At 45.4% G+C, this 26,978-nt stretch overlaps 1 protein-coding gene across 2 annotated transcripts in view; it reads right to left on the bottom strand.

Moving 5' to 3' along the window:
• LOC121600676 (catenin delta-2) overlaps positions 1-26,409 on the bottom strand; it is a 42,137-nt gene extending 15,728 nt beyond the window's left edge. The window contains exon 1 of one of the 2 annotated variants that reach the window (XM_041929508.1): positions 25,728-26,409. The gene's annotated coding sequence lies outside the window, so the exon portion shown is untranslated. The other variant, XM_041929509.1, reaches the window with a different exon arrangement.
• Between the last annotated feature and the right edge of the window lie 569 nt (positions 26,410-26,978).

Below are 26,978 nucleotides of genomic sequence, written 5' to 3'. Positions count from 1 at the left end.
GCAGCAGCAGCAGCAGCAGCAGCAGCAGCAGCCCAAACCATTTAACTATCTGCTTTATTTGCGAACCGTAACGAGACGCAACCAAATAAAAGAAAATATACCCCCTTTTTCTGAAGGGCACGACACGAAAAAGACGCCGATGTAGACCGGCCACGATGGGACAGGGTTCAAGCATACCAATATTGCACCCCGCCCCCGGTCAGTCGTTTCCAAAGAGGCGTGGCACAACAACCCCTACCGCAAAGAGAGGAAAGGGTTCAGTTACTTCATCGAAACATTGCAAGAACCCGTCACCGGCCGCGTCACACGGCGGGAACTTTATGCTACAGTTATGTGCCGCTCTGCCTCCCCCCCCCCCCCCCCCGAAGCTGTGAAGCGCGACCACCCTCCTGTTGTTGACACTGCGGTGTCGTAAATTGACCTTTCCCGCGCGCGCGTGCCACTGCGCTTGTGTTTGCGTATATACGCCAAACCGTTGACACCTTCTCACTCCCCACCCTCGGTGTTGCTGTGGTCGCTAGGGAAATATTCGCGGTTTTTTTTTTATCTTTAAATATGAAACCATCAACCGTTTCGACCCCCACAAATTGCTCCCAGCGGCGATCGGGCTATTCGCGGCAGATTGGGACTCCCTTTTTTCCGCTGCATGCGTGTGTATATGTGGCAAACAGCAAACAACAAAACCGAAAGAAAACTCTGTGTGGTGGAGAGGTTTGTCGTCGATGTTCCGCCCGTTCCACCGGTTATTTCATCGGTCAAGAGCGATTTTTCCCTCACGCACATATATGACGACCGGCCGCGTTGCGGTTGCTGGTGGTGTGGACGCGCGCAATACTGCGCGGTTCAAAATTGAAAATAAAGTTCGGTGCGTGCTTGAAGCTGTTCACGTGGAAAAGTTTTTCCTGCTTGCAGGAAAGACACAGGGAGAGAGATAGAGAGGGAACGAGGCGCTGCTGGAAGCAATATTTACTCCACCGTTCGGTTTCTTTACTGTGTGCTCAAACGATGACGAACGGGCCAACTTCAACACACAGCCAGTAGCAGAAACAGCAGAAGCAACTTTGTTTTACGAGCATAACGCACCCAGCACCAGCCAGCCAGCCAGCCAAACAGAGTGTCCAGAGGAACGGAGTTAAATGTAAAAGAAAAGCCCCCAATGCAAAAACCACCCAGCTAGCAGCTACCGGTACGTGACTGGTTGCTGCTGCGAGGGATTCAACAGTGCAAGAGTTGCTCTTTGACTTTTACCTCGTTTGGTGGAATAGGGAGAAAAAAAGTTAAAATTCGATCCTATTGCGTTGCTTTTTTTGTTTGGGAGGGTTACTTGATGTTACTTGTTACAATCCGCGGAATTTTACACTTCCATTAAGGCGAGCAGGGTTGAAGGAATGAAGAGAAAAGGAGAGAGGACGTTGCCACTGAAAGCTCACACTAAGATCATAAATTGAAACATAAATAGTGACGTCAGAACGTCTCTATTTACTTAAAATTCTTAGCTGAAACGAAAATTTGGGGCTATCCATACATTACGTTACGTTACCTTCCACTATCATAGCCTAACTACATGTAACGCTGGCTGTTTTGCATCTTCCATTATATTGGGCCAGAGCATGGACTCCGTTCACCGAAATCCATTCGTCACTCACTTCAAAATGAACGTATGAGGCCGCGGGGCCACGGGCCTTTCTCAAGCTAAGAAAACATTCTCAGTTTTTCAAGCACTCAAAACTTGTTCTCGGACACGAGCTCGTGGCCTTCGTCAATTTTTTTCACTCTGAGAAATTGATTAAGTCACTCAAGCTTTATTTGGAGCTTTAAATAGAAAATAAGTTATTGATAGGTTTTTTTTAACTTGAATACATTTTCCAAAGTGATAAACGAATAGTACAATTTCTTATATTTCAGGCCGCGGGGCCACGGGGCTTTCTCAAGCTGAGAAAACATTCTCAAGCACTCATTTAAGTTTCTCAAGCACTCAAAAATTGTTCTCAGGCGCGAGCCCGTGGCCGTCGTCTATTTTTCTCACTCTGAGAAACTGATATAGCCACTCAAGCTTTGTTTGAAGCTTTAAATAGAAAATAAGTTTTTACCGCATGTTTTTTTTTACTTTTTTAATTATAAACATTGAATACATTGTGCAAAGTGATTACCGAAAAACGAATAGCACAATTGCTCCTATTTCAATAAGCCAATCGCTGCATCCTCAACTTTCTCAAAGATTCTCAAAGATTCTCAAAGCCGATTTTGTTTGATTCGACAAACGCTGAGAACGAGGATTTCTCAAAAGCACTCATGAGTGCTTGAGAAAATGAGCGTTGAGAATCCCCATGGCCCCGCGGCCTCAGTTAGCCGATCGTTGCATCGTCAACTTTCTCAAAGATTCTCAAAGATTCTCACACCAATTTTGTACCGATTCGACAAACGTTGACAACGCAGGTTGCTCAAAAGCACTCATGAGTGCTTGAGAAAACGAGCGTTGAGAAACCCCATTGCCCCGCGGCCTAACACAAGAATCCGCGACGCAAAACCTCGCGGATTTCTTCCCATACAAACGGGAACGAACGGATTTCGCAATGAAAAGTGAGCTCCGACACTCTCTTATGAGTGCAAATGAGTGCAGATTGGGTGTCGCGGCGAACGGATGTCGGCGAACGGAGTCTATGTTCTGACCGATTATCTCGTCTGTTAGTTTACGATGGCTTTTCGTTGGATTGTAAATTAAATTATTTTTTATATAACATATTTATATTAAATTTGGCTTTTTCGAAACAAGCTAAACAAATCAAAATTTTAAATATGTCTCAAAAACGAACGCCCTCCACAGCTACGTAATTTATGGATGAACCCTAGAGAACAATTCAATTACATTCATTTTCCTGAAGTTATTTCACTTTGGTAATGGAACAAAATTAGAATGAATCTCCCAACAAAACAGTTCCGACGACATTGTATGGGCGAGATCCGACGCACACACTGACAATACATCCGACAGTCGACGAGTGCCGCCTGACAGCGGTCCTAACCTGACCTTATTGAAAAATTTGATTCCCACCCAACCTCATCGGTCCCACCACCGGTCGTAAAGCGCATTGAAATTGTGTTGGCAAAGTTTATCTGAATTTCATTTCCGCCGTGTCAAGGTGCGCGCTTGACTGGGTGGGTGGGTGGTTGGCTAGATACGTCCATTGCCTGCTCACCGCGGGGATGATGGGACCTAAGAAGAGCCTCCGCTATATGGAAGAAGTGTGTCCAAGAAGACGGTGAAGCTGATTTGCACGGAATATTGATCCTAATGTGAACGTGTGCCGGAACGGAAGTTACTGCCACACCTGCCAAGGTACGGGGAGACACGCCATATAGCGTCGGCGACATTTGCATATAGATATGCGCAGCAAACAGCGAATCTATTCTTCTAAACCGGTGTGTTACCGGCGTCCGGTGTCTATGAGTTGAGAGAGGCAACCAGCAAAGAAGCGCAGCGCAACTTGTTGCAACGTTCGTGTGCACGCCACCATTGCCAAATAGGGTATGAGGGATCGCGTGTGTGGTGTGGTGGAAGCGAATAAAAGACAATTTTAAATTCCCCATGTCCTCGCACGTAAGCATGCCCCACTGAAAGGTGGAGAAGACTGCCAGCGACAGATAGAGGAACTATTAAATGGAATAGTTTTTCTTCCGACTCCCATTTCCCTCACCGAAGGAGAGTGGAATAGTAGTTGGCGATGGGTCATTGGTCAGGATCTTTGAAACATAAGCCCCACGCTGGGAGGACCCATCAGTGTAGACGGTATATGAAAGGGCGGTGGATGTTGTTTCGAAACAGTGCCACAATAAAACAATAACAGTCGAAAGCGAGCACGAGAGCTCGTGCTGCGAGTGACATCTGCCATAAATTATGGCATCTTGCAATACCCCCGCGCGTGCCGTGCTGTACTCATGCCACAGAGCACAACTATGAGTCTTCAGGATGGAAAGCATCTCCGAGACATTCTGGTGTACAATCAAGAGTAATGCAGTCACACTACAACTCCCCACAAGAACCCGGGGAGTTCCGTTTTGTTCCTTATTTGTGACGCCCGTCTGCCTACTTCCCAGCTGGTTGTGGGGACATTAGATCTACCACGGCAGGTTTTGCTGTTTCACGTGTCCTTGTAGTTTCTCGCTTTCTCCGTCTCAGTTATGCTACCATTTATCATGAACTTATGAGGAATGCCCACCATAAGTTATTCTTTACAGTTTTGGAGCGCCACTGGACGTGGTTCGTGTGTATCCAAGACAGTAACGGTCATTCCATAACAGTTTTGGACAAGGATGATGTCCCTTTGCTTTGGAGTGGAACTCTGGAGGAGTTGTGATCCAAATCCGAGATCAAATAGAACATTATCAGATATTCTTACAGAAGTTGATGAACTTCAGACCACTCCTCACACACTCAGGCTATTCTATTCCAGAGCACAAAAGACATGACTATTGCAGTCTAGTAGTGGCACTACCGATACACACATCTGCACGATGTTTTCTGACATACTGCTGTGTCTGCAAACTTTCGCTACACAAGAAGCCCGCGGTCGATCTGATCTGGTATGGTATATACTACCCCCTCGAGAGGACATGAGCGAATAACAAACCAATAGTTCTCCTCATACCTCAATAGCTCGGTACCACCGTTGTTGGCCGCGGGCTTGATAAATGACTTCCGCTGATGGACGTGAAACCATCAACCCATCACGGACACAATAGACTGTGTAGCCCCCACCAAACACAATGGTGGCACTGCCAGCCAGTCGACTGGGTCTTCTTCTTCTTCTCCACGTATCTCCTCACACCTCACACCCGACAAGATGATCCACAGTACGAGAGGGGAGACAGCAAAATAGCGAAGGATTTGTTGTCTTGTAGTATAAATATCTGCTGCTCGCCTGCTTCCACCACACATCTGCTGCGTCCGAGAAAATGTCCTTTTTGGAAAGCGAACACTACCATCACTACCTCCTATCCGTGACAGACCAAACACAACCATTAGCTCCATTTCTACGGGTGTGTGCGGGATGAACCTTGAAGTAGCATATAATTGACTGAACCCATGAAATATTCATTGTTTGGAGCGTTGTTTTTCTTTTCTTCCGTTTTGCCGCGAAAACAACGAAAAAACAACATCAGCGGAGTTGCTTTTTGTTTCCTTTTCATTTGACTATTTGCGAGAATGATGCCAATAAAGCAAGAACAGGACAAAATTGTTTCTCTGGAAGGTAAAGAATAGAGATCTTTGTGCTATTTTTAATTGTCAAAACGTTTTTGGGATACATTCTTCTGTTTCACTGATTGGAATTCCCTTGTTGTTGTTTGCTTCCATCCAAAACAGAAACCAAAATTAAAGTACAAAGTATTTCACCACTTTAGTATGCTCTTCAAAATTGGATAAATACTAGATGGCAAAGACAGTGGTTACAACCTCCCCTCCGCTTGCTAAATGACTGTTTCTAATCGGAGCATCACACCACACGCTCCCTTGCGAACAAACCGTATCCCTTTTCCTAATTGTCACCCTTTCTTTTTAACCCTATATTGCCCCATCGACAAGTGTGCACCAAAGCGATACATTGCAGGCGCCACCTTCCCCACTGCAGGCGCTAAAAGCTGCCTGTTTCTTATCGGAAACCGAACACAGCAGCAGTATGGTGATGTGTTTCGAGAATTGAAAATTATCGAGCGGAAAACTAATGCGCTACCAGAGGGCGCAAACATACGAAACGACGTTAGTCCCACACCGTAGTATGCAGCATCAATTTAGATCGCTTCGATTGCGGTTCGACGCGGAAAAGCCTTTTTCCACCCCCCCCCCCTCCACCTTTTCTCTCTTCCCTCTCACCCTTCTCTCTTTCACACAGAACAGTGGTACTCGACCGTATCATAAAAGGGCTTTTCGGCACGTAAATTTTGCCGGCCCGGTTGAGCTGCGAGCGAAAGGAAATTAATAGCATCAAGAGCAAAAAAAACATAGAACAAGTGAAGGGAAATAGCACACACACACACACACACACACACACACACACACACACACATACACAAGTAAACTACCTTCCCTAAAGCACACATACACCACCGAACCCACCACTCTCCATGCGCAAATGATAAAGCACAAAGCTAGCGAGGAGGTGTCGTGCGGATTGCATACTTCAATTAGCGCGAGTGTTTCACCAGTGCGCGCCCGCAAAGTAGGCAACCCGCGTAGCAAAATTACATTGAAAGCATATTCTGCAGCGAGTTTGCTCCAACTAGTTTGACTGATTTCCTAGTAACACAGTTGGGGGGGTGTGCTACTCTCGCTACTTACTACCTAATGAAGCCGGGATTCATCACTGTGGGAACGCGCAATTTCGCAGGAATTTTGTGGGAAAAATTTACATAATTCGCTCGCCTGTAAAAAGCATTGCGAGAGAGGCATGAATTCTATAGTCGACAAACGGAATATGTGAATAGTCGACAAACGTGATGATGAAGCTACGCCCAGCTAGTCGTTGCCAGCCTGTACGCGTTAGGTTCCGATTTTCCAGGCTGTTCCATAATCCTCACCATACACACAGACACACACACACTCCATCCACCACAGTGTGCTGATAAAGATCATTAAAACCCACCCTTTGCACACTGCTATCACACCGTCAGCGGGCACAGAAAGAGCTTTGGATTAAAAGTGCTACCTTCGGCGTCCCAAAAAACACTAGTGCCTATCGTCCATGGACCGTGTCGTCTCGTTGCTGGTTTTGAGGTGTTAGTTTGTAATATTTTGTCGGGCATAAAAACAAACCCTTTCCTTTCTCGCGACTAAACCGCCGGGAGTTCTTACTGACGCACTGTTTTTCACCTACTAGAGCGCTGCAGTTTTCGCGTGACTTCTGCTCCATTTGGGACATCATCTGCCTGTATTTGGGCACGACAGATTTCGCACCAAGGACACGTATGGGCGTGAGATTTGACCACATATTTTCATCCAGCATCCAACATCGGCTTCCAGGGGGTTTCTCTTTTTGCTGGAGAGCGCTCAGAATGAATTCCCGACACACAAAAAAAAACAACATCCTCCAAGTCTCCCCAAAAAATTCTGAGGAAAGGGTTACCCACGGAGACAGCGTTTTTGCTTTCCGTCTGCATTCTAACCTATTCTTTTTTGTGCCTCGTCTATTGTACCCTTGCATCACAACATTGCAAAAGCAAATGGAATCCAGAGCAAACGGATCCGGAGTGGAGTAACACACACAGACACACACACACACTCCTACTCGGACAACCGCAAGGACTCTGGGCCGCAGAAATCCCGTACCCTTTTCAGTAAATGTTGAGGTTTTGAGGTTGGACTGTGCTGGTACTGGAGTGTACCATACTCCTACGGCCGGCCATGTATCTCCCTCCATATGCCAACGAAGCGCATTCAATTTTTTCCAGTAAAACTCAGCATTACTTTATACTCCCTTTCCCTAGTCCACCCTAGTTTCATCCTTGCTTCGTCGTGCAGGAATGTGGTGAACTGGATGTAAAAAAAAATCCCAATCCCAAACTAACTGACATATTGGACCCACCTACAAAAGCGTTGTAGAATTTGCGTTGTTGTACATGGTACTTTTCTTTATCTTCCACCGTCCCATCCCCCAAACCCAACCGAAGAAGCTATGCAATGAGATCTTCTTTTGTTAGCTAATGCTTCGGGGCGAACTGCACACCATCGTGTGCCTCGAGATTTTGCCTTTTGCTCCAAACAAAAAACGTGGACTTAGTACTTACTGCCGATGGAAAATGCAAATTGTACTCGAAACCATTGAGCTGCGCATTTGTAATGCATCCCCCGCCTCTGTGTGTGCTTTTTGTTGGTTGGTACCATCTCATCATCATCATCATCATCATGATTCGGCTCTTAATCCACGAGGACGGTTATTATGTTGATCGTTTTTTGCAGCAATCAGCTCAAGTGATTAGTATCCGGCACAATAAGCTGCCCCCAATTTATTCGATCGAAGAGTAAATCACACCAAACAGTGAGGGTTTCTTTTCAGACCCGTTCGTATTCATTTGGTTTGACCATTTAAAACGGAGCTCGTTAGCATTTAATTCCTATCAAAAAGTACTATTTTGATTGGTTTGAGTTGGGTTTTTTTATCCTTTCTCTTTTGCTTTTTTTTTCAATAAAGAAGCAACACTGCAGCAGATTTCCGTTTTCCTTTCTTTTGTTGAGATTGGAGGATGATGGGATGGGGCCAGTAATTGAATGACCTTCGAAACCATTAGCGCCTTCAATCATAAACGTTCGCATCAATGAGGCGTACAATTAACGGTTGGTTTTCCGTAAAATTGTGTAATTTCCAGTAATTTCACACTGGAAAAGAAAGGTAAAGCGCTTAACGCTTCAGTGGGAGTTTGTTCGGAGAAATTGATTTATCTCGATTGTGTGTGTGTTTGTTTCATTTACCGAAACAGCAATGAAATACCAAAAAAATGAGTGAATTGCCACGCACACAATTCGGTGACAAATGAACGACGCGCTGGAAGTCATCATTCATCGCTTCTTTTCGTATTCGTATGCTAATGCCTTCCGCGGTAGCCCGTGTTCCGCGGACCGTACTCGAAGATGGCCATAGACAAGGGGGCGCAGCATGCAACAGCATCTTTCCGTTGCGTGAAAAAAAAAGAATCATAAATCTTTCATTCTGCCCCGTTTTCATGTGAAGCACCGTCTTTTTTGTTGTTCTTGTATGCCTCTCATATTCTCTGTCCGCCACCCAAGCGACGATTATGGATGACCACGCATCCACCAAACTACCCGGGGTCGATCGGAGGGGATGGTGCTGGAGCCGCTAAGAGTTGGAAGCAGCAACATTCATTCATTGCCTTCGCCTTCGGTATTATTGCTCGGAGAAAAGTCCATTATTAAATGCACACACACACAGAGCCATTTCAGCAGCTTTATGACTGTTGTGTGTTGGTTGTCGCTTTCAGTTTTCACTGTTGCTGCTGCTGCTGCCTAGTAAGATAGGTTCATTGCCGTTGTTTATATGGCTTCTTTCCCGGGGAGCTCCGTCTAGATAGAGAGTGGCCAGCGGGCCGCCGCGCGTTCGCGCTCGAGCGGGGCATTGTTGCTAAGCACAATTGATATGGGTTTATCGTCGAACGTGCCTTTGGGGTGAAATTGATTGTAATGCTTTTTTGAACTGGAGCATCATAACCACCGGAGGGCAAGAGTAGAAAAAAAAACCGACCCACAAACAATTCTTTCGTTGACTACCGTTTTTAAACTGTACAATAAACACGTTCCTCTATGAGGAGGTTGTTGAGACGGTTGGAAGTGTATGATTTGCTTTTAAATAGAACAATAATAACGATTCATTCATGAATTATTGGAGTAACTCACTAAATTGCATGATTTTTTAACGACTAAGACCACTCTGATCTATTCTATCTATTTAGTAATTGTACAAAACATCCTAAAACAATCGCTGTGCTATTTCCTGCTACTTCCAGCTTATCCAAACTTTAATGTTCAATCAGAAAGAACCGACACACAAATCATAAAATTGTGTAAATCATAGGCAGAACAGAGCGGCACTCTTTATTTGCAATTCAAACGCTAGAAACCGGAACAGTTACACACATACGACACGGACGGCTGTTGGAAATCGATATGGAAAAATAATTCAAACCCCGGGCCCAATCAGGGCTGAGTGTGTTTATGTAACAGCGAACGAGGAGCGTATTAGATATGGCAGGGACGAAGGAAACACGGAAAATGGAACGAAAAGTAGCAACATCATGTTTTTTTTTGTCGCCCTCTCAATGAGTCCCGCCGGATGAATAATTCTGGTTAAAAGGAGGAAGTGGATTTTACAGGGTTTCTGCAGCGATTTGAGTTGGAAAATTGAGAATTGAAATATTTTGTTGTAGTAGTATACCATTAATATGTGGAAGACGAGATAAACTTAAGGATATAAGGACTTAAGGACCGAAGGCACAGATTCGCGTATTTTTCTTCTAATAGTCAAGCGTGAATTATTCTCTTTATTTCGTTGACAGTTCACATCTTTTGACAGTTGTTCGAATGCGAAGGTATTTACACATCCATCATTTGACGTTCAAGGCCTACAGATGACGTTTCAGTTTCTGTTTGGCTACAAGTATGATTTTCAACACGTCCCAGCAGATGTGTTTGTACAGTGCGCAACACACAACAAATCAACACATTTGATTGAATTTATTTTAAATTTGACAGCAAGAATGACTCATTTTGTTAAGAGCTCAAAATTGAATATCGAAACATTGGTAAACAGCTGATGTGATTCAAATAATTCAATAACCAAGCATTTGTAACTATCTCGCCATTCAGAATGAACATTCCAGTATCAAGTAAATGTCAAACTGAACGCAAAATGAAATGTAAACGCTTTTGGCAATTGTGCTGTTCATAATTTAACTACATAAACCCCTTTTTCTGCGTCAAATAACATATGCCAGTAAAGTTTTACCGTTTGTTCTTTAAAAACTGTTTTTTGATTTCCATCACAAAACTAAGTTCACATCAACAGATGATCCGGATAGAAACCCTGCACGGAACACCCATCATGGGGGACCGAAAAGTAGCGTAGAAGGCAAGATCAATTTTCATTCCCATTTTTGCAATTTGCCTATCAGTGCCGGCAAACACAGAGAGCGGAAAGCGGGATACGGGATTCATATTTCAAAGCTTACACACAAGTGGATGACAATATGGTTTCCAATTGGAAAAGTGATTTATCTGTCATTGTTGTATTACGTAAATGAGACGTAAAGCAAACAAAAGTTAGGAGGCAAAAAATCACCTAAATAAGAACCTGGTGAAACGGTAAACGGCTTTACCCCCAAAACGAACCAGAGTAGGACTAACTTTCAATAAACACTAACCCAACGAGAAACCATAAAACCGATTGTAACAAACTCCCTCCCGCCACATAAAAACCCGTCAAAATCAGTACTAATATTACCCTTCATTTTTAGTTACCGGGTTAAACCCTTCCGAATGAAGGAAAAATAAAACGATTGTTTCTGTACAGTGTAGAACACACATAAGGTCCTCCCTTTGCCCGTACCACCTAGTCAACCGGAAGCGGACGGCTCTCTAGTAGTGCCGTATGGATTTCTTGCCATTCCCAACGTACCAAAAAAAAACAAAACCCTATGGTTTAACTTTGCCGGCGTACGATTTATGTGTGCGAATTTCATGTTCAAGAGACGCGCTGCTGCTGGCTGTGGGTAGTGACACACAGAGAGAAGAAAAAAAAATCGATTTTACCATGCTCAAGCACGAGAGGTAAAGTACTACCGACGACCATCCCGCCCAACCATGGGTCGCGCACATATTGATGTGAAGTCGTTCTCACATGCACAGGCCTCTTCTGCCCGTATTCTTCCCAGCCGGAAGTGAAACCTACCCCACCGCCCATTGGATGATACACTCGGGATACTCAACCGTCGACAGGAAAGGGAGGAAACACTTCACAAACCCTAGTACACACAACCTGCCAGTGCCTGTGTGTGTGTCCCGCGTCCGCTCCAGTCCCTAACATTAACGCCCAACGTGTTAGGGACCACCCACCGATGGCGTGTCACCCCTCGAACACACACACACATACGTTGAACTTTTCGCGAATCTTTTGTACAATTCTCGGCAATCTGCTTTAGTGTTACCCCTTATCTTAGCTTACCGACCACACCACGCTCCTTTTTAGACATCACACATACACGTTTGCTTCTTCTGCTTCTTGCGATCAAAACCGCTTCAAAATTGGGGACATTACATTTTGCTCTTCTGTCTCCCAGTGACGGTGAAGCTACAGCTTGGTAGCTGCTAGTCCGTTCCCTGGAGAATTTAATGATTCGTGGTACTGCCACTGCAACTGCTACTACTACTACTACTTCCACAGTAAAGAGGCAAGGATCTTGTCTGATCAAACCACGTTTCCCACGGTTCGACCTCTTCCTTCGGGTCCTGCCAACTTCGAGAGCACTGAAGGAAGGCGTGCATTCAGCGATGACAGCTAGACGGTCTGTGTGTGTGTGTGCGACTCCAAACGTTTTGCTTCCACCGGAAGATGTACCACACACCACCCGTCATCATTTTATCTAGTTACAGCACCGCCTCCACCGTTGCTCTAACCAACCTCCCCAAAAAAGTGCATCATTATCGAGGAGCGCTCCAGGGGGGTCGTTTCTCCGAACAACCTGGGAGTTTGAGATGGATTCGATGCTCTAATAACCGCCTTTACACCCCCTCCTCCCACACCAACTCCAAAAAGTGCATTTAACGATGTGCCGCCCGAAATAGGAGTAACCGGGGCGATTCCTAAGACTTCAGAGAATATCTCGTCTCCAGAAATTCAGCACGTAAGGTAACTCTTTCAAGTGTTTGCTTCTTCTTGGAGCTAGTAAGTGAAGCGAGTCGGAATTCTGGGTCAGACGAACTTGGAGCATTGCATTCAACTTTTCCGCTGGACAACTTATGGGCATGATGGGTTTTGGTTTTTTGGTGAAGTTTCCTGTGCGAGGGGTCGCGCTCCAGACGCTTGGTAAAGGTTTGACGTGTCCGATACAACAGTGTGCAGCGTGAGCGCAATTAATCATACACCAGGGTTTCTGGAGTACCCAATGTTGCTGAATTCTTATCCATAGAACAACTTGCTCACTGTACCGTGAAAGTCTTAAAAAGTCTTACTGAAAAACTATCAATCCAAAACGATTAAAAACGGCTCTGCCGTCTGATGTTTGCCAGAATGCATCACGTTGTTGGGTTGGACTTTTTCCAATCATAATTTTTTTCTCTTGGGCTTCTTGGGCCTTAGAACACGGCAAGAAAGGGGAAAATTGAAAAATTGCATACACACGCGCGCGCGCGAAATGACTCAATCTCGAAAAGTCGGAGGTACGGCATTCACAGCATTCCACCAGCACACACACCGTCAATTCTTCCTTCATCCCAGACAGCGAGTTTCCAACAACAACAGCAGCAAGCACAGGATCACACAACCCATTAATCACCCATCGCCCATGTGTCAGAACAATTTAACCAGATATTCCTCATCGGCTCATCTCGTGCGCGCAACCACAACCCGAAGAACCCAACCAAGCTGCAAGCAAAAAGAATGGGCGGCTGCTGCTGTTGCTTTCCACGTTTTCCTTGATCGGGGAGCTGGGATGAAGCAGCAACAGCAAAACGTAGGGCCATTTTCTTGATTAATTTATTATTGTTGCCGCTCGCGTTGCCGGCGCCTTCCCAGCAACCCTGCCATCACTCTCCAATAGTCCCAGCAATAGGGAGTAGTGGAAAAACACGCCACACACACATTACTGTTGCAGCAATATGCTGCTGACGGTGTACTCTTTTCGCGGCCGTTTCTTCCCGAAGCTTCGCCAACGCCAAAGGAGAAATATGACCTAAACGGGGAGCGTTTTTCCTCGGCTCTCTGCAACGTGATCGTGGGGCTCTGGAAACAATTAAAAGAATGTGCATCATGCTGCTGCTGCTACTGCTGCTGCTACTTGTGCCGTCTCTCTATAAGCCTTCACAGACAGGTTATGTGTTCTTCTGGGCTTCCACAAAATTGGAAAAGACGCGTTTGGATTCTGGGGTAACATGAAACAAAAAAAAAACACGTGTGCAAAAATGGATTAAAACTATGCGCCCCGACACAGCAATTGTTTGCACAGCTTTTGCTTGTCCGACGCCGTGGAACGTGATTGGGGTTTTGCACAAGAAAAAAACATGGTTTAAAAAACTGAAATCCAGATAAAGCCTGAACCAGGTTCAATTAATGATTTTGTGGTTTCTTGAGACGTGAGGCATGAAGGCAACAACACATGTTTATGTGCGATAAATCACGTACTTTTGAAGCAAGATTGCATCAAAATGTGTGGTGAAAATGGGTAACCTTAAAATTGACCTTTAAAAACTCTCCCTTTTTTTAATTCCACACATCGCCTGGTGTTTGCTTAGGACTTCCCCCGCCTGGCTGTGCAAGGCGCAAACAACGCCAGCAAAGGGAAGGTTCCTAAAAAAGCAAACAGACCCCTCTATTTATCTCGCTCCCTCACGCTCGCTGTTTGCCTTTCAAGATCTGTTCCGAGACCCCTCCCCGAGACGAGATACTGGACTATTAATTATCCCCGTGCGAGATGGGTAATTATTTGCTTTCATGCGATGCTACTGCGACCAGGGGAACACACGGTAAGGCTAAGGTGCTAAAATAAATTTGTTTTATCATTTATAACAATAAAAACAACGACTCTAACTAACGGCTGCGCACCACAACCTGTCGTAGCCACACAATAATAATGAGAATAATGCACTAAAAACGGTGCTTTGTTCGCACGCCAAAGCTGATGCAGTTACTGGTTTCCCTGTGAAATTCACAGAAGAGTTCACATAAAACACAAACGTGTCTTTCACCGCAATAAACCACAACAGAGCGGACCTCCAACCACACACAACAAGCATGCGATGCGCTTGATGGTTTGATAATTTTCCACTTAATTACCTCCTAAAAAAACGGGCGATAGGTACACCACACACCACGAGAAACAAGCTACATAACCTGCCATATATTTCATACAGCGCAGCAAATAAGGCTGGCTACTACGCCACACACCACCAGACGGGCATAAATTCTAAACCAGTAAAACAAACCATTTATCCTCTTGGGCGGAAGTGAAATCATTCCCCTTCTCCTCGTCTCGATTGGGTGGGGGGGGGGGGGGATTCGAGGGAAAAGGAACAGTGCGGTGCCTCAGCAGCTGATCTGATTAGCCGCATTAAACAATCCTATCTAGCAAATTACCTGATTGCAAATTGTATTTCACCTGGCTTTTCCGGGGTCGCGGCACTGCTCCAGACACTGCTGACTGCGGCCATGCAGTTGTATTGTAGGGGGGGGGGGGGGGGGGCAGGGCAAAAAAGAAAAGCTGCCAACCACCCACCCACAACACAGCACAGCACGTACGGCGGTCCCGGTCCGAGGGGCAAAAACGGACATTATTTATCCTTTTATAGCGGGAAGCTGTGTATGAGCATCGTGCACAAGGGTCAGGGGGTCCGAGTTCGCGCCCTCCCCAACAAACTCATTGAAGCAAACAAAAACAAGAAGAAAAAAGAAGAGGGAAAACTCCCAGGGCGAGGCGGACTAATTTCTCCTATCAAATAATACGTCTCTTCTTCTGCAACGGGTCGAGAGTGCCTTGTGTATTTCATTTTCGAATCGAGCGAGAGTGCAAGTGGGAAAGACGAGGTGAGCGAGAAGGAGAGAAAAAGATGATCAATTTTCCCACTTTGCCCGCATGCAGCGGAAAACTACTCCGGCTACCAATCCATTATCGGTTCATTTCGCTAGCTAGGATCGATCCTGCTCTGCTCTGCTCGCTCGTCGGCCGAGTTCGTCGATTCCCGGACACGGGACAGCTTTAAACTGGTCCCAGACGGTACGAAACGGTCTCTGGCCCGGTAGAGAGCAAAAGCAAAGCGGCTGGGAAAGGAAAAGGACGACACGGAAAAAGCGGAAACTGTCCGTAACAAGCACGCCGGATGCAAGATTTTTCACATCCTTCTCTTCTGTATCATCATCACCACACCCCCCGCCACCCACTGACTACCTGAAACTGAAGGTGTGGTAAGTTTTCGTGTCTTGCTTGTCCTTTTTCCCCGATTTCCGTTCAAGAACCACGGGACGAGTAAAATTCCCCGTTGATTATAGATAATCTGCAATCCCGGTGCAAAAAAAAAAAACAAAAATACACACCCAGCAAACAGCTACTACTTGTGTATACACTAAACACTCGTTGGGAGCCATGGCCGTCCGTAGTTGGCTAGAATTTTCTTTCGATAGAAAAACGATAGCGAAAAAGAGACAAAAAAAAAACGACGATGAGATATCAAATCTTGGGTCCGAAAAAGGAACCAATTGCACAGCAACAGAAACATAAGCTGCATGTTTCAGTGTACGCCCCCCCCCCTTCTATCGCCCCCCTTTCTCTTTGCTTTGCTTATACCCGAGATTAGCATAAAAGTGGTCTAGCAAGACACACCGGTAGGGAAATTTGATTTTCTTTGCTTTTACAACCGAGGAGGAAGTGAGGAGTTCGTTCGTGAGTCGGTTGGCGCTTTATTGGTTTTTACAAAAATTTAAATTGAGAATTATCTTCTCAAAATCTGATTTTATGAAAATGACAAAAGGATAATGCCATGTTTATATTAAAACCATTTCATTTGAAATTTCAGCCTGTTCCGGATGATATCACAAATGCTGAATAGGCAATCAGTTGATAGCACAAACACAGCATATGAAAGCTCAAACCAATGATTGTAACATTAGCGGAGTTTCCTAGAATATCATTAGAAATGCCAATTTTCTTAGTCGAGGAAAACAATTATGATTCTGCAATCAGTTGCTGTCTCGAATGCAAAATGTAAAAGAAACCAAATGGCATTAGCTTCAGATAAATGATTACCGTTTCATTTGAATTTAAATTCATTTGTCACATGATATGACAAATTTTGGTTGTAATCAGTTGATATCATAAATAGATCAATTAAAATCACTAACCAATTGCTGTAAGCTTTAAGCTGAGAGACAAATGATACAATTGTACTGTTTTGTGACTTTGAGCGCTGTGCAGTTGCAGATCTCAAATGCTACAATTGTGATTTCAATTGCTTCAATTGTGACTTGAAGTGCTGCAATCGTGATTTAAATTGCTTCAATTGTGATTTCAAGTGCTGAAATTGTGATTTCATCTGAATTCGTACAAACGTTCTCATTGAAAGAAAAAAAAATGTGTGTGTGTGTGTGTGTGTGTGTGTGTGTGTGTGTGCAAGAGATAATGATAGATATATAGATAGAGAGAGAGAGAGAGAGAGAGAAAGTGAGAAAGCGAAACAAAGATAGAAAGAGAGATAGAGAGAGAAAGAGAGAGGCAAAGGGAAAGAGAAGGAAACAGAGAGAGGCAAAGAGGAAGAGAATAGAAGATAGATATAGAGCGACAGAGAGATAGAGAGAGAGACAGAGAGAGAAAGAGAGAGATAAAGAGAGAGAAAGGGGGGGTGGGAGACAGAGAGAAAGAAAGGGAGGGGAGACAGAAGAAGAGAGAGGAAGAGATAGAAAAAGGTAGAGGGAGAGAGAGGAAGAAAGAGAGACAGAGCAGAAAAGAAGAGAGAGAGAGATAGAGCAGAAGAGGAAGAGGTATATACATAGAGACAGAGAGAGATAGAGAGAAAGCAAGGGAAGAAGAGATATACACATCGAGACAGAGAGAGAGAGGGAGGCAGAGAGAGAGAGAGAGAAAGAGAGAAAGAGAGAGAGAGAGAGAAGAAGAAGAAGATATATATACATAGAGACAGAGAGAGAGAGAGAGAGAGAGAGAGAGAGAGAGAGAGAGAGAGAGAAAAATGTAACATAGTTTGTACCACTCCAAGAAGCATCTTAAGTATTGCTTTTGTCTTCTATCCGACCGGCTTTCCCTTTCCATAGCAGTCAGGTACTCAATCGTATCAAGAATTGGAATGCACGGGAGCGTTTAGCGTTCGAAGATATTCAAATCATCTTCATTTCAACAATCAATTTCCTTGCTAAAATACCACCCACCCACATAGACACACACACACATCGGCAGCAAAACGTTAAGAAGGCAAACGGAACATTCCACGACTCTTGCGACGGGGGCGAGCGAATTGATTGCGTGCCGGAAGTAAACCCGTCAAGGCACTTCCCACCACACCTTGGAGAAACTAATTTCCTTTCCACCAAGGACAAGGACGAGAAGGAGAAGGATCACGCTGATGGCCAAACCACAGCCCGTTGAAATAGTTCCCCCCCCCCTTTCGAAGCTCATCCGCGGCACGGATGATATAGCAAACACACAGCGCAGAAAAAAAGGGACTGTCCAATTAGTGTTGCACTTTCCATCACGAATCAACCCTCACGGCGTTGGGGAAGAAATTGAAATGAAGGCATCACCGGTGGTGGTTTGGAGGCAAAAGTGTTAACTTCTTTCCCTCCCTACTCGGGCAGAGGGGGGGGGGGGGGGGTTCGATGGATTAGTTTAGAAGTCGCTGAAGCGCTTCCAAACTGCCTTTGTTACACCAGACGGGGTCGATTACTTCAAACAAAGAGAGAGAGAGAGAGACACACACACAGTTAAAAGGATATCCTTCTGTTGATGGCCCTCGATCGTGAAACTGTTTCCCATTGGATCGATTTTTGCGCGACCGATTTGCGCAATTGCTGATCAGATCAATCAGACAGAAAGAGAGAGACAGAGAAAGAGAGGGAAAGAAAAAACGAAAAGTACCAACGCACGCACACCTAACAACACTGTGGAGGTGTTTTGATTTTTTTCTCCCCCGTTTACGTCATCTTATCCATCCCTCAAACCTGGCACCCCGCCGCATCGCACCCCTACCCTCTCCTCCATCTCCTTCCAAGTTCCGCGCCAGGTCAGCGGTCACGAAACAGTCACGTTGTTGTGTTGTCGCCGCCGCACAAAGGATATCCAATTACGCCGTTTCGAGGTCGTTCCGGTTATTTGTCATATTGCCGCCACCACCGCCGCTTGCGACGCTGAAGGGAAGGCCAGCCACCGGAATCAATCGTCTCGCGCTTTGATTGTGTCGCCCGGGATCCCCCTTTTGCTAGCGCTTCAATATGTGGACGCGATTGCTGTGTCGCGTTAAGAAGATATCCTTCTTTCCTTTCGAATGGTTGGTGTTGCTAAAGCGCGTGCACCATTATCATTATCAGCAGCAGCAGCAGCAGTAGCAGCAGCGAGTGTGGCTCGTTATCAACCGTTTGTAACGGAAACGGGGGAAAGGGAAACGGGGTTTGTCGTTCGCCAGCCATTGGCATCCAGTTGCCCTTTTTTCGCACTACCGACTCGGTTGGTGTGGATTGGAGGTGCCCTGGTATTGCCATCCGGCTGATACTCGATCTTTTGCAATCTGACCGGGTTTCAGTTTGATTGTATGTGTGTGTGTATGTGCATTTTATCCCGCCGCTGCCCCACATTTCTGTGTAAATTGATTTTGCTTCGATTGCTCCCATTCCCGATTGCGTCGATGGAGTCGAATTGGACACTGGGAGAGTACGTCGTAAAAGGGCGTAAGTGCGTAAGTGGATCACAACAAAACAAATTAAGAAAAATATATGTGAGAAACATTGTGTGCATGACTCAGTTCTAAATGATAGAAAAAATAATGAGAATATTTCCCAAAAATGGAGTCACGTTGCATGATGTTTCTTTTACATATAATTTAACATTTAGCGGCTGAAATGCTATCAATATTCAATCCAAGAAACTACGCATTAAAGTTAAGTATGAAAATTCAAACAAATGCTCATTGGATGAGTATTTAAAATAGCAAGAAATAGTATTCTAAAACATACTATTTATAGGTGCCACCGCTATTTCTGTGACAAATTTCCTGTTTTCTAATTTATAACACAAAAACATCGCCACCGTGACGTACTCTGTCCTTAATAATGCAGCTAATGAAACAAATCAAGCGTAAAGTTGTCGCCGAGAGTTGAGCCACTGAGGCACTGCTGCTGTCCCATCTATTCAACGCCGCTCGGTGACGTTCTGCATCGTGGCAACCGCTGTCACTTCCCCTTTGTTTACCCCCTCCGCCTTCCATCCCAGGTGCAGGAGAAAGTGCAATCTACACACATACACACACACGCTGCTACTAGTCGATCACAAACGCAAAAAGTGTGCCACCACCACCGAGCCCCAAAGCGCAACAAACCGGTTTTGCAGCAGCCCCTCCGCCCCCTACCTCCGTCATTATTCGCGGTTTCACAATGTTGGTGGTGCTTGGTGCTGTCCCGGGTCGGAATCGACAATCTGCGAGGACGTCGGTTGGCCACCATAACCAGCCCCGCCGCCACAACCGCGCACCGGTTTGTCGTTGCGATGACGGTTTCTAGGTAATGAGATGAAACACGGGGTTTGTTATGGGGCCAGCCAGCCACGGGCATTTGATGGGCTTTAGCCGGCGGTGCAGGCAGCGTTTTATGGCGTGATAATTCCCGCTTGCGCAGGCATTACCGTTGTCCATTAGCGGTGAGTTGGAGCGCAGCACAGGTGCAGTTGTGCTAGATTGTTTTTCTTTTGTATCTGTCCCGCAGGGATTTCGATGTCCGGTGTTCTACTGAGATGCTTCTACTTTGGCAGGACGTGGAACAGTTCCCGTCCGGTTTGTGTTCTCCTATACTCCACCCCAGGTTTGGAATTGTACTATATTTGCGCTGTGATTATGTACAAACTACAGATTAATTAAATCACTATACAAATTCCACTAAAATTCCTACGCTTTTTCCTACACTATTCCTACGCAGCACATTTACTGCGTGTATGATTTGTAGTCTGCAACTGGAATTGTATCGGTTCTAGACTGGCACTGGGGTTTAAGTTTCGTTCCGAATCCAAACCCGGAACAGTTCCAGGTACTGTTTCAGCAAATTGATGAAATCGGGAGCTGTTTCTGGATCATCGATTCCAGGACTAGTATGGGTCCATGATTGGTTCCAGGTCTGGTATAGGTTCATAATCAGTTCCAGGTCCGGTATGGGTTCATGATTGCTTTCAGGCTCAGTTTGAGTTCATGATTGGTTCTAGGCCCTGTATGGATTTATGATCCGTTCCAGAACCGGTATAGGTTCATGTTTGGTTTTAGGACCAGCATGGGTTCGAACTGTCGATTCCAGAACCGGTATGGGTTTATGATTGATTCCAGGCCCTTTATGGGTTCATGATAGGTTCTAGGACTAGTATGGGTTCATGATAGGTTCCAGGCCCAGTTTAAGTTCATGGCTGGTTCCAGGGCAGGTATGGGTTCATGATAGGTTCAATGACCAGTATTGATTCATGATCGGTTATAGGACCAGTATGGGTTCATGATATGTTCCAGAACCAGTATGGATCCATTATTGGTACCAGGGCAGGTACGGGTTCATCAGATCCAGGACCGGCATTATGTCATGTGCAGTAGTGATGGGAAAAATGAAGCATTTGTCAGAATAGATTTCGGTTAGCTCGGAAGTTTTCTGGAATCGATTCCGGAAAGTAGGTCCAGAATCAGTTTCCGGAATCGATTACGAAATCTGATTTGGAAATGGTTCTGGAATCGGCTCTGGAATCGAAATCGGCTCTGGAAATGGTTCTGGAATCGGTTTCGTAATCGGTTCCGGAATCGAAATCGGCTCCGAAATCGAAATCGGCTCCGGAATTGAAATTGGCTCGGAGACTCCCGGACTGATTTTGCTTCTGAAACTCCTTTTTTCAATTCAAGAGCTGATTCTCATTCCGGATCTAGTTCCATTCCGATTCTCCGATTGGAACCAGCTCCGATTCCGAGCTCCTACCACTAATGTGCAGTTTTTGAACCATAATTTGTAATGTATTGGTTCCAGGAACAGAATAATGGGTTAGGATTTTGGCGTGCTCTGAAAAGTAAAGGGAATCTTTGAAATTTATATTGCGCAGACCTGTAATCTGACCAAATTAAATAGTTAAAGACAGATTTTGAAACTTTTTTGGAGAAACAACAAACCAAAAATAAAGGAGAAAAGTTTACAGAGTTTGAATTTATGGGACTTATTATATTGAGGTCGCGCCAGCGGTTGTTAGTCGTTCTAATAGTCGTAAAAGTAAAAAAGGGGATCCCCCCCCCCTGGCAATTTAAATCATGATTTGTTCCAAACTGCGACAAAAATGACTCGCAATTCAGTAAAAAAAAAATGAAATAACTCGTCAATCAATATGCAGAATATGAAGAAATTGCTTGATATGACACATAATTGGTAAGCTAAATTGTTACAAAAAACACACATATTGACACACTTCAAACAGACTGCCCCTGTTGACAGCTTATGCCCCTCTCCTCTCCTTGGCAATGCGTTACAATGATTGACGAATGACTTATCGCGCGCTGTGTAATTATGATAAACTCGTTAAACAAGGTAATAATAGGCGCGGCCTATTAGGCGCACACTTCCCTTATCTACTGCCATAAAGTTTGGATCGATTTGCTTTTACTACCCAACTGAATCATCAAATCGAGAAAGATGCTTCGGGGGACAAAAAACCTTTGGGTTCGACTCGTATTAATAACTTTTTTTTTTCAACATTCTTGAACAACTCAAAGTCAATAATTGTCGTCATATATAAATTACTGAATCATCCGGTGTAAATTGGAAGCAGCAAGTCCTTCCCCTTCATCACCTTTCCCGAGACTCACAAACACACAACAACAACAACTGTGAGTGTGTGTGCGCGTATTTGTTTTGTTTTCCCAGCCTCATGCTTGCCGACAACAAACAATAAACAATTTGTGCGCTCCCCGGTGTGTACGTGAGTGTGTGTCCCTTGCGGGAAAATACACACCCACCCACAACCAACCCCATCCTCAACTGCCACCCACTGCTGGTAACCGGAGATAGTACGGTGGACAGAAGCTTAGCAGTGTGCGTGCCCCCGCTGCGTATTTGTGTCAAATTTCTACGCAAAACCGCGACACAAGGGAAAGGATAATTTTCCCATGCTCCACAGCTCTAGTGAAAATGATTATCACCGACAGGATGAGTAGGGTGGTGAGGATGCAGGAGGATGCAGGACATGCAAAAAAAAAAGACCGGATGAGATTTATCTCATCCAACCGCAAAAAGGATACGAGCGGCATTTTCAGGCGAGAGAGAGAGAGAGAGAGAGAGAGAGAGAGAGAGAGAGAGAGAGAGAGAGAGTGTGAGAGAAAGGATCGTTCTCACATGCTCTCCCAAACGCTCACGCTGAAGAGCTCGGCATCCTTAAAATACACACACATAAACACGTTTGGATGGTGTTTTCTTCTTCGTAACACTTCTTTGCACCAGCAGCTCTCCGATCCGTTTTTTCTCACGGATCCTTTTTTTTGCGTCTTTCCCATACCGTTGCCACAAGAAATGCACTTCTTCTTCTTCCTCTTCTTCTTACTACTACTACCTTGCACGGGCGTCCCGTGCAGCGTAAATGACCATAGTAACCCAGATTTCTTCCTTTGCCCTGGGACACCACCACCCCAGCCCGGAGATTGCACTTTCCGGATGCGCGCACACACACACGCAGAGATGCACACGTACAGCGCCATACGCCCTATTGCTAAAGGAGGAGAGGAGCGGAGGGATGTATAGTGGAAGATTTTCCTTTTTTTTATCGGTGCATCATTTGATAAGCAAAATCATGAAACGAAGAGAAAAGGAAAAGAGTAAAAATGGCTACACACATAGATAGACACACACACATTCATATACAATTGTGGGGCGTAATCCTTTTATGCGTGTGTGTGTGTATGCGTTTTTTTCCTCTTCCCTTCACCAATCTTGCAAAATAATTCCATCAATCATTAACCATTTTCACACCGAACGAGCGTTTGTTTTTGCATTTTTTCCTCCTTTTCTTTTGGCGTAGGAAAATTGCCGCACCCTTGTCATACGCATCTCGCGCAGGGGCGGGGAGGGTCCGTGGTGCAGCAGCAGCCGCAAAATTCGCACACACTACCGTTGACAGGTGCGCCGCTTACTGCCCCGGAAGGATATTTCTGGGTTATCCCTCTCGCACAGGGCGTACTTTTCCGTACATTTTCCACCGCCACAGCACACCGCGCCACATATACACACCTTTTTTGCTCTCCTTCCTTTTGTTTTTTTTTTGTTGCACGACACAAGTAATAGCAGGAGTTGGTTGTTTTTTTAAATAATTAATTTCCTCACACAAGAGGATCACTATTTTCCTTGCAAAAAACGCAGAGACACAATCCGTCTGCAATTGCTTTTTCGACCATTGGGTTAAAGCGACAGGAAATTTTTCCCGGCAACTGCACACACCCACACACACACACTCACACACACTACGTGCACTGTTTCTTGCCTTTCCCACAGCAGCAAAGCCCACTAGGACCCAGTGGAAAAATGTGTGATTTTCACTGTCCAACTACGCCTCTTATCACACCATCACACCACACACACGCACGAACGGCCCGCCGTGCCGCAACGAACGCACGCAACCCCCTTTTCGCACTGGATGGCATTTGCCGTGTCCGCTCTCGTGTCACGCACGCACCCGACTCTGACGTCTTGGGAGTAACGGCACACCACAGTGGCGCGGTGCAAAATTTTCCATTCGCCGCTGACTCTCTTCTACGTGTCTGTCTGTGTGTGTGTTGATGCGCCCGTTCGCGAGCGTGTGTTGGTGCTGCTGCTGTCACTGGGCCTGTGTGTGCGCCAGCCACCACAGCCCACCTAGACTATAGGAGAGCACAACGATTTCCATCTTTCGTCCTCTTTGCGCATTGCCATTGAGATTGTGTTTGGCTTCTCTTGCTCTTTCTCTCGCTCTCTCTCTCTCGGGCTCTTCTCTCCAAAGCCCAAAATCTGCGGGACGGTACACAAGGAGGCGAGATGAAATTTTCTCTCCCAATCTCGTGGTGGAAAATCTTGATTTTCCTCCAGCACGCGAGATTCATGCTCACCACTGCTCGGGCTACATTTGTGACACTATCACTGCAGGGCGTTTGGAGCGGGAGTTAATTCCGCTGTATTGGATGATTGGGAAGCTAGAAGGAGATGCATTTGGACGCATTTGATGCTGGGTCTTGAGAATGTGAGCAGCATCCAAGCTGCCAAAATGCATGGATGCCGGTGCCAATGGCCGTTTTACGCTCAAAAAAGGGTTCGTCGCTTGCCTGGTTCGCTGGCAAGGTTGCTTCATTTGAATTTTATGCCATCAAAAGCACAATATTTTGCGCCGGAAATGCCACTCAATAGGGATACATGGATACAATACAGCACTAAAATAGAAAATTATTTAAGGATTAAGGAAGAAGGATCCTGTAATAACATCTGACAGCTTCAGACTGCTTCGGAAGGCTCTAGCTGCCCACTGCTGGCAATGGAAGGCTCCGGAACATTCGGGAGTCTTTTCGGAACCGCGCAGATTGGTCCAAAATTGGTGTCAGACATTCGGCCTGCAACAACACAACAGGTCATCTGGTCCATATTCGATGGGTACTTTCTCAGTCGCCCGGTTCGACTTGACCCTTGAACTTCTGCCCAAGCGACACCGAGACAATGAGGGCGGCACGATACTAGGGCATCAGTCAGAATTGGCCATCCATTCAACGGACTGGCCATTCGCCAAATGTTTCTGGAGTAAATGCCGATAGGTGTTGATCATTTTGGCCATCATGTGGGCCGATTTGATTCGCATCATTTGGCAGGATTCAACTGAGAACGTTCTCTGAGCTCGTTGGAGCTCCAAAAAATCATTCAAATTTGCCCTTTTTTTATCAAAAAGCAATCCGTTCTGTTCATCATGTAGACCTAAAATGGGAGTTTGTAATTATTACACAGTTTGAAATCAACGTTTCATGACGTATCATACTCATTTGTAGGATTATCTGATTGTAGCAGATTCGAATTGTTGACGCTTTGCCATTTCTGCGGGAAAAATCTCCGTCACTAGTGACAGGTCGACTTATTGGACTTAATTAATGGTAATAAATTCTTAATCAAGCGCGCACACACACACACACACACCCCGCAAACAACACATCCTTGAGCCAACGCAGCAAGCATCCTCTTTCTCAGTAAATCAGCTCATCAAAAACTTATTTTTTCCTTCCCGCTCATACTTACACACACTCACACACTAGCGGCGCCCGTCTTGTTTGTGCTGTTGCATTCACACACCTACACATGCATCCACTCAGCCACGCATCGGCATGCTTCGTTGTCACCCCGCACCACCAGCTCACGGTTCCAGCTCTCTGCTTTCCTCCTTTCTCACTCTAGCAAATCACAAAACCACACACGCACACACAGGCACGACTGCTTCGGCGACTCTCTGTCACACGTACTGCGGATTCTTTTTTCTCTCTTTTGCCCGCTTTACTGGACCGCTCTTCACCAGTTCACACGCCGCACGCCGCAATCTCTTTTTCTCCTTTTCACTCCCTCTCTGCTACTTCTTCTTCTGCTTCTACTTACACTTGCTTTTGCTTTCAACACCACCCGCTTCAAGGGGCTGAGGTTTGACCGACCGTCACGCACACACACACTCACACATACACCCGCGGAATCAGTGATGGGACCGACTTTCTTTTCGCACGATTTCACGCACTGTACCGTACAGTCGTGCCCGAACTTCACTCGCACCGGGTAGCGGGACGTTTCCTCTACGCTTTGCACACTGGCGGCACCGCGAGCCGTGATTGGAAAATGGGTAATTTTCGCCTAACATGCACCGACACTAATTCCAGCTCCGATCGAACCGAGTCGCCATATTTGTTTTTTTGATGTATCGCGCCCTGGAAAGAACGGGATGCCCGCTATCGATATGCGTTTCGCTCGCACGCGCTTCTATTGCGTCGGAGAGAGTGAAACAGTGCGAGGGTGAGAAGGCGATGTGTCACAGCGCAACCAGCCGCCACCCACCCTCCGCCCCACGGGATCGGGTTGGTTCAGTGATGGCTGGCAAACGAATCGTAAACAGTTTTTGACAGTTACGATTGAATTTCGAAACTTTTCGGGTGGCGAAATGGAAACCACATTCAAATTCCTTGTTCGAAAAACCGTTTGCGCTGTTAAAATTTTCCATTTGATTGAAAATTTTAGAAAAATCCTTTCGTCAAGCGCTTAGACTATGCTTTTCTTTTCGCGCTGAAATAGTTTTAAATAGATATGGTTTTAAACATTTACTTTCTTCTATATTTACAACGCTGAACAACTTTTCCAGAACAGTTTCAAATTGTGGACCAGAACAGGTTCAGGGCTTGATCGAGGAACGGAAAAGATTCAGTTTTAGTTCTAGTTTAGTTCCAGTTTAGATCGAAATAGAAACAATATCAATTTCAAGCATAATCGCATTAAAAAAACTTTGTTTGGAAT

Source organism: Anopheles merus, chromosome 3L (genome assembly GCF_017562075.2).
Source record: "Anopheles merus strain MAF chromosome 3L, AmerM5.1, whole genome shotgun sequence".
NCBI classification, from domain to species: Eukaryota; Metazoa; Arthropoda; class Insecta; order Diptera; family Culicidae; genus Anopheles; species Anopheles merus.
The sequence above is the reverse complement of the archived record's forward strand: the minus strand, read 5'-3'. Positions and strand labels throughout refer to the sequence as shown.